At 45.1% G+C, this 12,108-nt stretch overlaps 1 protein-coding gene and 1 long non-coding RNA gene across 4 annotated transcripts in view; one reads left to right on the top strand and one right to left on the bottom strand.

Annotated features, from left to right (window-relative positions):
- Window positions 1–12,108, top strand: part of ptprnb (protein tyrosine phosphatase receptor type Nb) — a 56,971-nt gene that overhangs the window by 1,622 nt on the left and 43,241 nt on the right. The gene's annotated exons all lie outside the window — the stretch shown is intronic.
- On the bottom strand, window positions 8,009–9,290 carry LOC143414919 (uncharacterized). The gene is made up of 2 exons (XR_013095524.1): window positions 8,808–9,290; window positions 8,009–8,247 (listed from the first exon to the last, which is right to left on the bottom strand). It is a non-coding gene; the product is annotated as an uncharacterized LOC143414919 (long non-coding RNA).

Genomic DNA, 12,108 nt, shown 5'->3' with positions numbered 1-12,108 from the left:
TACTGGATGTTTTTCAAATACGGTTGAACATAATCTGGATTCAGCGAGTTTTGCTCGGCTTTGACACTCCTGCATAAAAAAGTGCAGAAAGTGAATAGAAATAACACATGAAGTGCCTGTTCTTGCATTTCCGTTTGTCCGCCTCTGAGGTGTTTACCTCGGTGCTAAATTGCGTGAGTGACGCAAAAGCTGTGACCAGGGGTCGGCTCGGATGTGTCTGAGCGCTCAGATGAATCATTTTGTTGATCACAAACAAACAGAGCCAAAACAGCAGCAGGAGAGGCAGAGAGAGGGAGGGGCGAGGGCTGGGTTGGTTTGTTTTGGTTCATAGTTAATTTGCCTTCACAAGGAGCCAACATGATGATGATGTAGAAACTGACAGGGAGTTATTTTCATGCAGGGGCCTCTGAGGTCACAGCAAGATCCATGAGAATCCAGAGGAGCTAAAAGCCGGATCAAAACACCCTTCATTGTCTTTATGTGGAAAATTGTTTTGGCAACGCCGAACATCTGACTTGTAAATGCAAAGTAGAGTGACTGCCACAGTGTGAAAAATAGCAACAGCAGGAGTTCACACAGTCTGCTAACAGAGCAGTTTAAAAAGAGCCAAATGGACAAGACGTTTGCTGCCTGTTTTATTAAGCTGAGCATGAATCTAATAAAGCAGCAGTTAGAAACATTCATATCCAGACTGCAGCACCTGCAGGTGCTTGGGCTGTTTGCACTGTGGTCTATAAAGATGTGCTTCATGAAGAAAATGTCTTTAAAAGCATTTAGGGACTTAAGATCAGACATTATGAAGTCAGTAATGTGCATAAACGTACAGGAAACCATCAAAGCGAGCCTGCAGATCCTATTTTTCTTTACTGCTTTCTGTTTAGCCAGAGTTTTACTGACTGAGCTTAAGGCAGGGATTATATTCAGTTTGTGGACATGGAAACAAACCTGTGTGGACATCACGAGTAAGTAGTCATTGTAGTAGGAGCAGCGATATGTGGCCTCAAAATTAAATAACATTTCAAGAAAATGTGTGATAATTACATATTTTCCATCCTTCTTTTCTAATGAGCTAATGAAGCAGATAAGATAAGATGAGATGAGATAGCCTTTATTAGTCCCAGAGTTCAGAAATTCACATTGTTACAGCAGCAGAGGGGACAAGGCAGGAATAAATAAATAAATAGATGATACACTTCCTAATTTGAAATATAAATCTATTGAAACAAGGCGCCAGCAGCATTATACCCACAGGCACAGCCTAATTAAATATAAGTGCAAAAGTAGCCCAGGTAGCATTTTTCCTGGAAAGTTTCAGTAAAAGTATAAAATAACTATTAAATTAAATATTGATGAAGTTTGTCGTGGATACCAGGGTTAGTATAGGTAAGTAAAACTGTTTGGTTGAGTAACATGTTCATGACACAGCAGTGTCTATCTGGGAATTAGCAAAAAAACCTAATGTTAGGTGGCGTGGTGCTAATGTGGTGAAAAACAGTGGAATAGCATTGGTATGTCACCGTGTTTGGACAGGAGCGTCTTCTATCAGTTACGGGAGGGTAACATCAACCGAGTGTTTATTTATTATGTGCAATCCCTCCTAAAAAGCCGCAACACTGCCTTCAAGTCAGGGGACAGGGCTGCGTATAGGGCGGCCAGGGCAGACCTGAGTAGAGGCATCAGGAAAGCTAAGGCTGCCTATAGGAGGAGGATTGAAGATCACTTTGCTGACAACGACCCCAGAAAAATGTGGCAGGGGATCAATCACATTACCAACTACAGAAGCAATAACCAGGCAACATCTAGGACTGATGCCTCACTGGCTGAGGATCTAAACCGTTTCTTCGCCCGCTTTGAGACGACCAAGCCCTCAGCTGCCACACCACTTCCACCCGCCCCCAGCACTGGCACACTAACACTTAGGGAGCACCAAGTGAGGTGTGTTCTAAGGTCAGTGAATCCCAGGAAGGCGGCAGGTCCTGATGGAATACATGGAAAGGTTCTCAGAGCATGTGCTGACGAACTGACCGGAGTCTTCACTAAAATCTTCAACCTTTCCTTGTCATCAAACACCGTCCCGCCCTGCCTCAAAACCTCCACCATCATCCCCATCGCCAAGAAGACAGCTATGGCCAGCCCAAATGACTACAGGCCTGTTGCACTTACGCCTGTAGTGATGAAGTGCTTTGAGAGACTGGTCTGTCAGCACATCAGGGCCGGTCTGCCTCCCACTCTGGACCCCCACCAATTTGCCTACAGGACAAATCGTTCCACCGAGGACGCCATCACCATAGCGCTCCACACTGCGCTGAGTCACCTGGAGCACCGAGGAAGCTATGTGAGAATGCTCTTTCTGGACTTCAGCTCAGCATTCAATCATATCATCCCGGAGATCCTGGTCCAGAAACTGTCTCACCTGGGACTCTCCACCCCCATCTGCCTCTGGATCAAGGACTTCCTGACAAATAGACCACAGTCTGTCAGACTCGGCCCCCACCGGTCCAGCACCATCACACTCAGCACCGGGTCTCCACAAGGATGTGTTTTGAGTCCCCTCCTGTTTACGCTCTACACATCCGACTGCTCCCCTACCCATCTCTCAAACACCATCATAAAGTTCGCGGATGACACCACAGTGGTTGGACTCATCTCAAGGGGGGATGAGTCGGACTACAGAGATGAGGTCAACAGACTGACTGAGTGGTGTTCAGTTAACAACCTCCAACTGAACACCACGAAAACTAAAGAACTTATCTTGGACTTCAGGAAGGGCAGAGCAGACCCGGCCCCACTTTACATTCACGGGAGCTGTGTAGAGAGGGTACACTCCATGAGGTTTCTGGGCGTGCAGATATCTGATGACCTCTCCTGGACTGCAAATACTACAGCGGTGGTTAAAAAGGCCCAGCAGCGTCTCCACTTTCTGAGAGTGCTCAGGAGGAACAACCTGGAGGAGAGGCTGCTGGTGACATTTTACAGAGCCACCATAGAGAGCATCCTAACGTACGGCATAACAACATGGTATGCAGGGTGCTCAGCTGCAGACAGGAAAGTACTGCAGAGGGTCATCAACACAGCCCAGAAGATCACTGGCTGCTCTCTGCCCAGCCTGGAGGTCACTGCAAACTCTCGGTACCTCAGCAGAGCTGGCAATATCATCAAGGACCACTCTCACCCCAGCAACCAACTGTTTGAACTATTACCGTCAGGCCGACGGTACAGGTCACATAAAACCAGGACAAACAGATTCAGGGATAGCTTCTTTCCCAGAGCTATCACCGTAGTAAATAAGCACAAAAACAATTGAACCTATTCCATACCGTCACTGTCATTATATTATGCTGCTATTCATACTGTCATTATATTAATGCTGCTATCCTGTATATATTGTACATACTATTGTTTGAGTACTTACGATTGTTTTTTTTGTACTTTTTATATTTTACATTTATATTTATTATTGAAACTTGCACCAAGGGAGTGGCACTCCAATTTCGTTGTACTCTGTACAATGACAATAAAGGCTATTCTATTATAGTTTGCGTGGTAATATTTTATATTTGTGAGTGTGAGACAGCACCCATTATCTGCTGCTAATGGTATGTGCCATATTCATTAGTGATGGATGGGTGGAGGTTGACAGGTAGATTAGGGCTTCATCTGTGGTAATGCAGGCGTGGGTGTTGTTTTTAGATTTACTGGTCAATCTGCGCTCCTACCATAACCAATGGTCACGAGCTCTGAGTGGTGACTATGGATACAAATGATTGTGGCTGAAATGAGCTCCCTCCATAGGCTCACCGGGTTTTCCCTTATGTAGCAGGGTGAAGAGCTCAGGCTGCTCCTTTGCTACTTGTGTCAGAATCAGTCAGTGTAGGTGGTTCTGGGATTTATTTATAATGCCTCTTGGGAGCCTCCTTTTGGAGGTTTTCCAGGCACAGCTCAGACCTCGATGAGGAGATTATATATCTCACCTTGTCTGAGAATACCCCAAGACCCCTTAGGAGGAAGTGGAAGGTGTTGCTGAAAACAAAAATGCCTGGAATAGCAGCTTAGCCTGCTGCCACCACGATCCAACTTTGAATAGGTCGGGATGGATGATGCAAAGTTCCAATCTTGCTTCCTGTGCTTCTCATTTAAGAACCACTCAAAAACCTGCCAATTAAGCTGCTTTACCCTGTGTGCAGTCACTGCAAATCGCCTTGCAACCCGCCTCCACTCCAGTGCCTGCTTTTCGTGTTGTCTCTGACTTAATCATTGTCATATCTGTCGTCACTGATGTCGACAACTGGGAAACTCAATAGGACCAGAGAAATGATGGACACCCCTAAAAGATAGACAGATGTCCATAAATTGGCTCCAAACAAAAACAAGTCCTTGAAATGTGCTCTTGTAGGAGCATTTTGGGGTTCCTGAGCTCAGGCCTCTTTGTGTCTGATCACAAACGAATAACAACCGAAAGCTTCATTCAAACATTTTCAAAACTAGTGCTGGAGTATGTGGGTCAGGTAGACGCTGAACCGTAAATAAAATCTGTACATAAAGCAGCTTTAAAAGCAGCTCATTCTGACAGTTATGACTCATAACCAACCCCTCCGTCAGCTCCGTCTGCTTGCTGTAATTACAACAGCTCGCCGTTTGTTTGATGCACTAAACACGACGCAGTGTTTGAGCACCGCGGGCAGAGAGCAGCACAGAATGTTAAACCTTTCTCATCTCACCGTCCGCAGGCTTATTTATCTTCTCATAATCCAGGAAAAGGACATCATGCAGTTTGACTCATGACACATACCCCTGCAGAGATCCTAAATGCTGTGTGATGTTCCTGAAGGGATCTGTTGAGTTGATGGATTTATGTTGTGGTTTTATAGATTTTTCTAAAAAGTTTGTAGACAACGATGAGCGGTGCTGTGCATGGATGCAATGAGCTATGATTTAAATGTAAATTTCGTTGTTAGTGACTCTTTCTTCAGTTAGAAAAGAAAACGTAATGTGTATGTTATAGCATGCGTGTATTAACTGGCACCTTCTCAACTCAAGGGATTAACCAATGTTGTGTCTACACATAACAGACCATTTAAATTGTATCTTTAGACTCTTTGTTAATAGCAGCCTGTCAAAAAAAAAGTAATTTGTTCCCATTTCCTAGTTTGACATAAGATGGTATTTTTGCACCGACAATGTGATTCCCAAAGAGCTATTAGCTGAAAACCTGGCATATATCAGCATGGTGAGCAATGTGTCCTTAGAAAACATAACTGTTCACTGAAGCATCATCAGAAATGGTCTCAGTGGAAGGGCGACTGTCAGGAAGCTTTCTTATGGAAAGGAAACAGGAAGGCTGAGGTATGAAAATTACACAAGAACTGGACTGAAAATCAGTGGAAACAAGTCTGATGGGGTGATGAATCCAAGTTTGAGATTTGACATTTTGATCCATCGTCTGGAAAGCATCTGATTGTCAACAGCTTCATCTTTCAGCCTGACAATGATCCCAAACACACTGCCAGTGCAGTAAAATCATCCCTGGATAGAAAAACACACAGTGGAACTCAATCAGTCATGGATTGGCCTCCCCAGAGCCTGGACTTCAACATTATTACAAAGGTACTCTGTATGAAAATAAACATGATGATAGATTTTTCACTCTACTTCCATTTTGTTAGTAATTTAAAAAAGTAAACAATGGCAGTTATTTTAGCTCTGTAGCTTCGTAACTGTAACAAAAAAGGGTATTCTTGTAATGAAAAAGTACCGGATAATCATAAATATACTCCTGCATGTCACATGTGGTAAAGGTTTTAATTATTTACACCTAATTATAAAGCTTCGGTGTCCCCCCAGAACAGCTGTAGGAGGTAGCTTGGGAGTGGCATCTCTGTTTACACAGTTAGCCCCATGATCCAGATCTGAATAAGCAGCAGAGGATGGATGGATGGATGGTATTAAATGTACTTCTATCCGATTGTTCAGTCTGACGTCACTAGCCGTGTCTGGGTCTAAACTCCGCTGCAGGTCCATATATCAAACGATCACTGTGGCATTACTGAGAGTTGAAAAACTGTCTAAAGTCTTTCATCTTTAATAAAATCAGCGTTCTGCTCTACCAGATGTAACAATTGAGTTTAACATCCAGGCATCCATGAAAACGGAATTTATGACATTTAACGGAGTTAGAAGTTAGCAGGGAGTTAGCTCGCTAGCTTCTATCTAAATACAATATAGCATGTCCTGACTGCGGGGTTTTGGAAACAAACTAAAACGTACATCTCTGCTATCACTTCCAGCATAAATGAAGACAGAAAACTAAACAGCAGTGACGTTTGTAGGGTTACTGAAGTTGGGCTAGCTGGTATATAATGATGTGCTACGTGACCGCTAGCGACACAGCTATGTTAGCATAATATAAACAAGCTAACTGTTTTTCCACTCGATAAAAGTTAACGTGAGTGTTCTCGGTGGTCAGAAACAAATGTAATCGCATGGCAGGATGCTGTAAAAGGACCAAACTTTAGCCAGGAGAACAACTGAGATAATCCATCCACAATACGAGGTTAGTCATTCATATACTGCTGCATGGGCTGGGCTGTAGTTACATCCTAAGGTTTTAAAAACTGAGCTTAAATAAATAAATGATTAATGGTAATAAAAGCCGAGGGAGGTCAACAGGGATCACTGACTGTTTTAGGAGCTTTTCGAGATCAAATAGAAGAAAATACATAACATTAAACATGTTAACAACACAAAAGCCATATTAAACGCAGACTACTTTAGACCCGGAAGTAGGATTCGTCGCGTCATCACTGAACAACCGGATATGCATTTGACAGACAAGAGGTTCAAACAGTTAGAAGAAAACTGTGCATTGCACAAACAAGAGAAGAAATAAAATAGCAAAGACACTGAATGTTTTCAGAGACACTGCTGGAATTATAGTTTGCAGACTTAAAGTCAGAGTTACTGTGGCTGCACCACCCAAATTAGGCAGAGAGAGGAAGTTATCACTGGCAGATCACTACAAAACTACAAGAAATACTACAAAAAAACTTTCAATTGGACTCTGTGGCAGCAGGTTTCAGTTCATACAGTAAGGTGCTCACTACATGCTGAAGATCTCTATGTCTTCCTGTTAAAAGGTAGTTTTTTCTTCCCAGTCTCGTCAAGTGCTTGCTCATAGAAGGTCATCTGATTGTTGGGGTTTTCACTCTAATATTATAGGGTCTTTAACTTGCAATATAAAGTGTGTTGAGGTGACTGCTGTTGTGATTTGGTGCTACATGAATAAAACTGAATAGAAGTGAACTATCTGGATAAGCCAGTGAAGTGTTGCAATAGCTTTGTGTGTCTCTGCAGTATATTGGAAAGAGGAAGAATGAAGAGCTTTCCCTCTGCAGTGAAGCATGGTGCTGGCTCAGTGCCACTTTGCTCCTGTCATGTAGCACCCAACATGAGCTTCTGGAAGAAAACATCACACCATCAGAGCTCAAGCTTGAGTGTCGATTTACCCCAAGCTTACCTCGAAATCCATCAAGACCTGGTTGCAGATGAAGCCCTGGAATATTGTGTCTACTGTGGAGGCATGACTTACATCTTGCATAGAAAGTCTCTGGTTTGGATTTGAAGAAGGATGTGACAGAACTGGAAGCCTTTTCCAATGAGGAATGGTCTGAAATTCCTAGGGAACACTGCCAATAGATGTTCTGGCAACCCAGCATGTTTGGAGCAGGTTGAAGCTCAGCAAAGGATTAATAACACTTGTCAATTCGGTTGAAGCAGTTTTGTGGCTGCAGTATTCAGTAAAAGTATCATGTTCAATTTGGGAAAAAACACCCTTTTAATATTGGTTTAATAAAGACATTTAAACCACTCTTAGGTAATTGGATTCATACAAACAGCTCAATTATTGTAATTTATACCAATAAAGCTAATATGCAGTAGGGGTTGAATAATTTTTCTTCCAACTATATGAGCCAGATTTTGTTTCACACACCCTGCTTGTAAGAAGGAGGCATTTTTCTGCTTGTTTTCACTGGATTTTATTCAAACTGTCAGTAAATCTTTCCTTTAAAATGCGGCGCCGCGAGCTCCAGTCAGAGTGATCAGTGCGAGCCGGTGTAAAAGTTCACAGGTCGACGGAGCCAAGAAGGGTCTCAACCTGGCTTCCACTGCTGCCGGTAAGCAGCAGCCCTCAGGTTTGCTCTGCTTCATCCAGGCTGACTCATTCCACCTTAAATATCCCACCCCGTCAGCCTGCAGAGCAGAGGACGAGTTCACACTCACACCGCAGCGGCCACAAATGCCAGAAGCTCCATTATGAAAACGACACTGAATTCATCCAGTCTGACAGCCGGCTAATGGACGATAAAAGCAAAGTATGGACACTCTGATGATGACGATGGTGATGAGAGGCTGGAGTTCAGTAGATCCACAGCCTTTCATATGAAGCCGCATTTTTGTGTTGATTTTTCTAATTACTGCTGCTTTGAAATTAGTATTATTACTGCGATGCCCTCTGTGACAAAGTGGCTAGGACAGAATTCATTTGCCATTTGTCACTTGTGTATATTGTTATTCTGTGTTCTGTTATTTTACAGTCAGCCATAATGCTTTAATTTAGACAGTGCTGGTGTAACTTCTCTTAACACACAATATCCCGGGTTTTGTTTGTGGTAGCAGTAGTTACATTCTTTACATCCATGCATGTGTTTTAAAGCAAACACTACTAACCATCAGATCATCTGAATTTTCTTTTGTTTACAGGCACATGTCTAGTAAATTATGTTTCTTTATGTTGCTTTGGTTATACTTACCATGGTGTCCATGTTGTGCATTCAGGTCCTGTATGTGAGATGGGTGTATGGGAAGGGCCGCCCACTACTTCCTGTTTATATAGGGTCATGAGGTCAATGATTGGATCACTGGGTGTAACCAAATGGAGGGTTTTTCATTTTGTATAGTATTGTTTGTTTTCTTTAAAGTAGCCTTTTGAGTTATATTGTATGCAGTGTTTTACTTTACAAACCATTTAGTTGAGTAAATGAGTTTGTCAGTTTCATGCATGACTTTATTCCTGTTCTTTGTTTAGAATTGTATTATTTGGTTTGACCTATTTTGTTCAATGGTAGGGGCTAACGAGGTCAGGTGTGGGCAAAGTCCTGTATAAAGCCAGTGGGATTTTTGCATGCCTGATTGATTGTTTTATGGTAAAAGGGAGATGCTAGCAATAAAGTATGCTTAAAAAGAACTTCAATTGTCTGCTAATGCTATTTACTTATCACCTTCCTTGCTGCTTAAGTTATGCTACATCACACCCTCCATGATGAGCCATGTTCTCACCTTACACCTCCAGGAATGGTTAAATTTATAGTATGCTTATAGTATTTAGAGCATAATTTAGTAAAAGTCAAAGTCTTTAAGCTGAAGCTGAGATTTAAGTCCAATTTAAGTGAGTAAAATTTTAAGATAAATTCTGAATGGCTGTGTGAAGGCAGGCAGGAAAGGTGGACCCAAGAGCAGGACTCACGGAGGCACAGGTGAACTCAAAACCCTCGGCTTTATTTGGGATTGCAGACTGAACAAAGAACTAACTAGCCTGGAATGCAAATAAACTAGCAGGCAGGCAAACAGACCACACAGGGTGGTATGAGGATGAACAGACATTAACGACGCGACAGAAAACAAAGGAAACACAGGGCTTATATACACACACGGCAGTAATCAAGGGAATGGAAAACAGGAGGGAGACACAGCTGGGAGAGATTAGGGCTAACGAGACAGGGGAGCAAAGCCGGACACACTAACATAAGACACAATCCTTCAAAATAAAACAGGAAACAATAAACCACTAAACAAAGACGCAGACTGAGAGGCAGAATATAACACATGGCTCTCAAACAATACATGGGACCACAATTCCTTAAACACGGATAAACAGAAACATGAAACTCTAATCATCATCATCATCATCATCATCATCATCAATACAAGCGCTACAAGAGAATAAGAAAACAATTCATAATGAAAAAACACACCAAAACATAACTCAAAATTCTGGGTCAAACTGACCCAGAACCCTGACAGTACCCCCCCCCCCCCCAAGGGCTGGCTCCAGACAGGACAACAACAAAAAGAAGAAATGTCACCAAACAGAAAACAAGGACGGACAGAGTCCAAAAACAAACTAAAACCCCCGATGGTCAAGAAAAACTAAACCCAACAAACAGTTCAGGGGGCCGACCCGTAGGCCGACAGCGCAGGAGGCCAAAACAGTTCAGTTCCGGAGGCCGACCGTGCGAAAGGCTGCGGCGGCAACGGGCAAACAGTTCAGGGGGCTGACCATGCGGACGGCAACGATGCAGACGAAGCCAATCCGGAGGTCTCCCGCGACGGTGATGACGTCCGGCTGGTGGCCCAGAAAGTGGCCAGCAATGCTGAGGTACTGGACGTACCTTGGTCGGCGGTGCAACAACTGCAGGGCCAGGTGAAGCTGAAGAAGCTGCTGCTGCAGGCGAAGCGGATGATGAAGCTGCTGCAGCTGCGGGTGACGCTGCAGCTGCGGGTGACGCTGCAGCTGCGGGTGACGCTGCAGCTGCAGGCGAGGGTGAAGCTGGACCAGGCGAGGCAGATGAAGCTGAAGCTGGACCAGGCGAGGATGAAGCTGCTGGTGGCTGGACGGGCTCCTTGGGCCCTCCAGCAGGTGCAGTCACAGGACCAGTAGGCACAGGGGCCCCTGGAACACACAGGGCAGAACCAGTAGGCGCACGGCTTCTGGCGCACCTGCTGACCTCTAGGCTCAGAAAGTGAACAGAGAGAGTCTTTCTCACTCACCACCGGCGGCTCAGAGGCTCTGGAATCCGGCTGAGGGGTGAAATGCTGGCGGCGTGTACGCCGCTTTCTCTTGGAGGCAGGAGTGGAGAGTGTAGAGGAGACCGGTAACAGCGGAGTGGTTGGGGCCAGCTCCTCATTCCCTGACCACATTGCTGCCAGCAAAGACGCAGGTGAGCGATAGTAGGAGCAGACCGGAGTCAGTAGATCATTCTGTGGCAGCGGCAAGGGATTGACATCCTGCTGTGGCGACCGCTGTGGCGTTGCAGACAGCTCCGCGTTCTGCTGCTGCGTCGCAGGGAGCTTACGCTGCTTCACAGTGAGCTCCGTCCGCTGTTGCTGTTGCTGCTGCTGCTGAGGCCTTGGCATGGAGTACTGTGAGCGAGCAAAGGCTGCTAGCTCCTGAGCTTGAAGAACCTCCCAGGCTTCGTGCAACTCGTTCATTACACCCATAAATCCTTTAAGTTGGCAAAGATGGGGATTTCCCTCGAGGATTGCTCCGATAGCGTTTAATCCGATCGCCATTGCCTTAGTATCCTTCGTGTGGGAAATCCACTTTTTTAAGCCCATGATGCGGGTGAGATCGCTCTCCCGGGATGAGCCCGCTGGGTCCAGGTTATGGTCGCGTCGTTCTGTCATGGCTGTGTGAAGGCAGGCAGGAAAGGTGGACTCAAGAGCAGGACTCACAGAGGAACTGGTGAACTCAAAACCCTCAGCTTTATTGTGGGATTGCAGACTGAACAAAGAACTAACTAGCCTGGAATGCAAATAAACTAGCAAGCAGGCAAACAGACCACACAGGGTGATATGAGGATGAACAGCCGTTAACGACGCGACAGAAAACAAAGGAAACACAGGGCTTATATACACACGGCAGTAATCATCCATCCATCTTCATCCGCTTTATCCGAGGCCGGGTCACGGGGGCAGCAGCCTAAGCAAAGAGGCCCAGACCTCCCTCTCCCCAGCCACCTCCTCCAGCTTATCCGGGGGAATACCAGCCGAGAGATATAATCTCTCCAACGTGTCCTGGGTCTGCCCCGGGGCCTCCTCCCGGTGGGACATGCCTGGAACACCTCACCCAGGAGGCGCCCAGGGGGCATCCTTGTCAGATGCCCGAACCACCTCAGCTGGCTCCTTTCGATGTGGAGCAGCAGCTGCTCTACTCCGAGCCCCTCCCGGATGGCAGAACTTCTCACCCTATCTCTAAGGGAGAGGCCAGCCACCCTTCGGAGGAAGCTCATTTCTGCCGCTTGTATCTGCGATCTCATTCTTTCAGTCACTACC

The sequence above is a fragment of the Maylandia zebra genome, linkage group LG23 (assembly GCF_041146795.1).
Source record: "Maylandia zebra isolate NMK-2024a linkage group LG23, Mzebra_GT3a, whole genome shotgun sequence".
Lineage (NCBI taxonomy): Eukaryota > Metazoa > Chordata > Actinopteri > Cichliformes > Cichlidae > Maylandia > Maylandia zebra.
The sequence above is the reverse complement of the archived record's forward strand: the minus strand, read 5'-3'. Positions and strand labels throughout refer to the sequence as shown.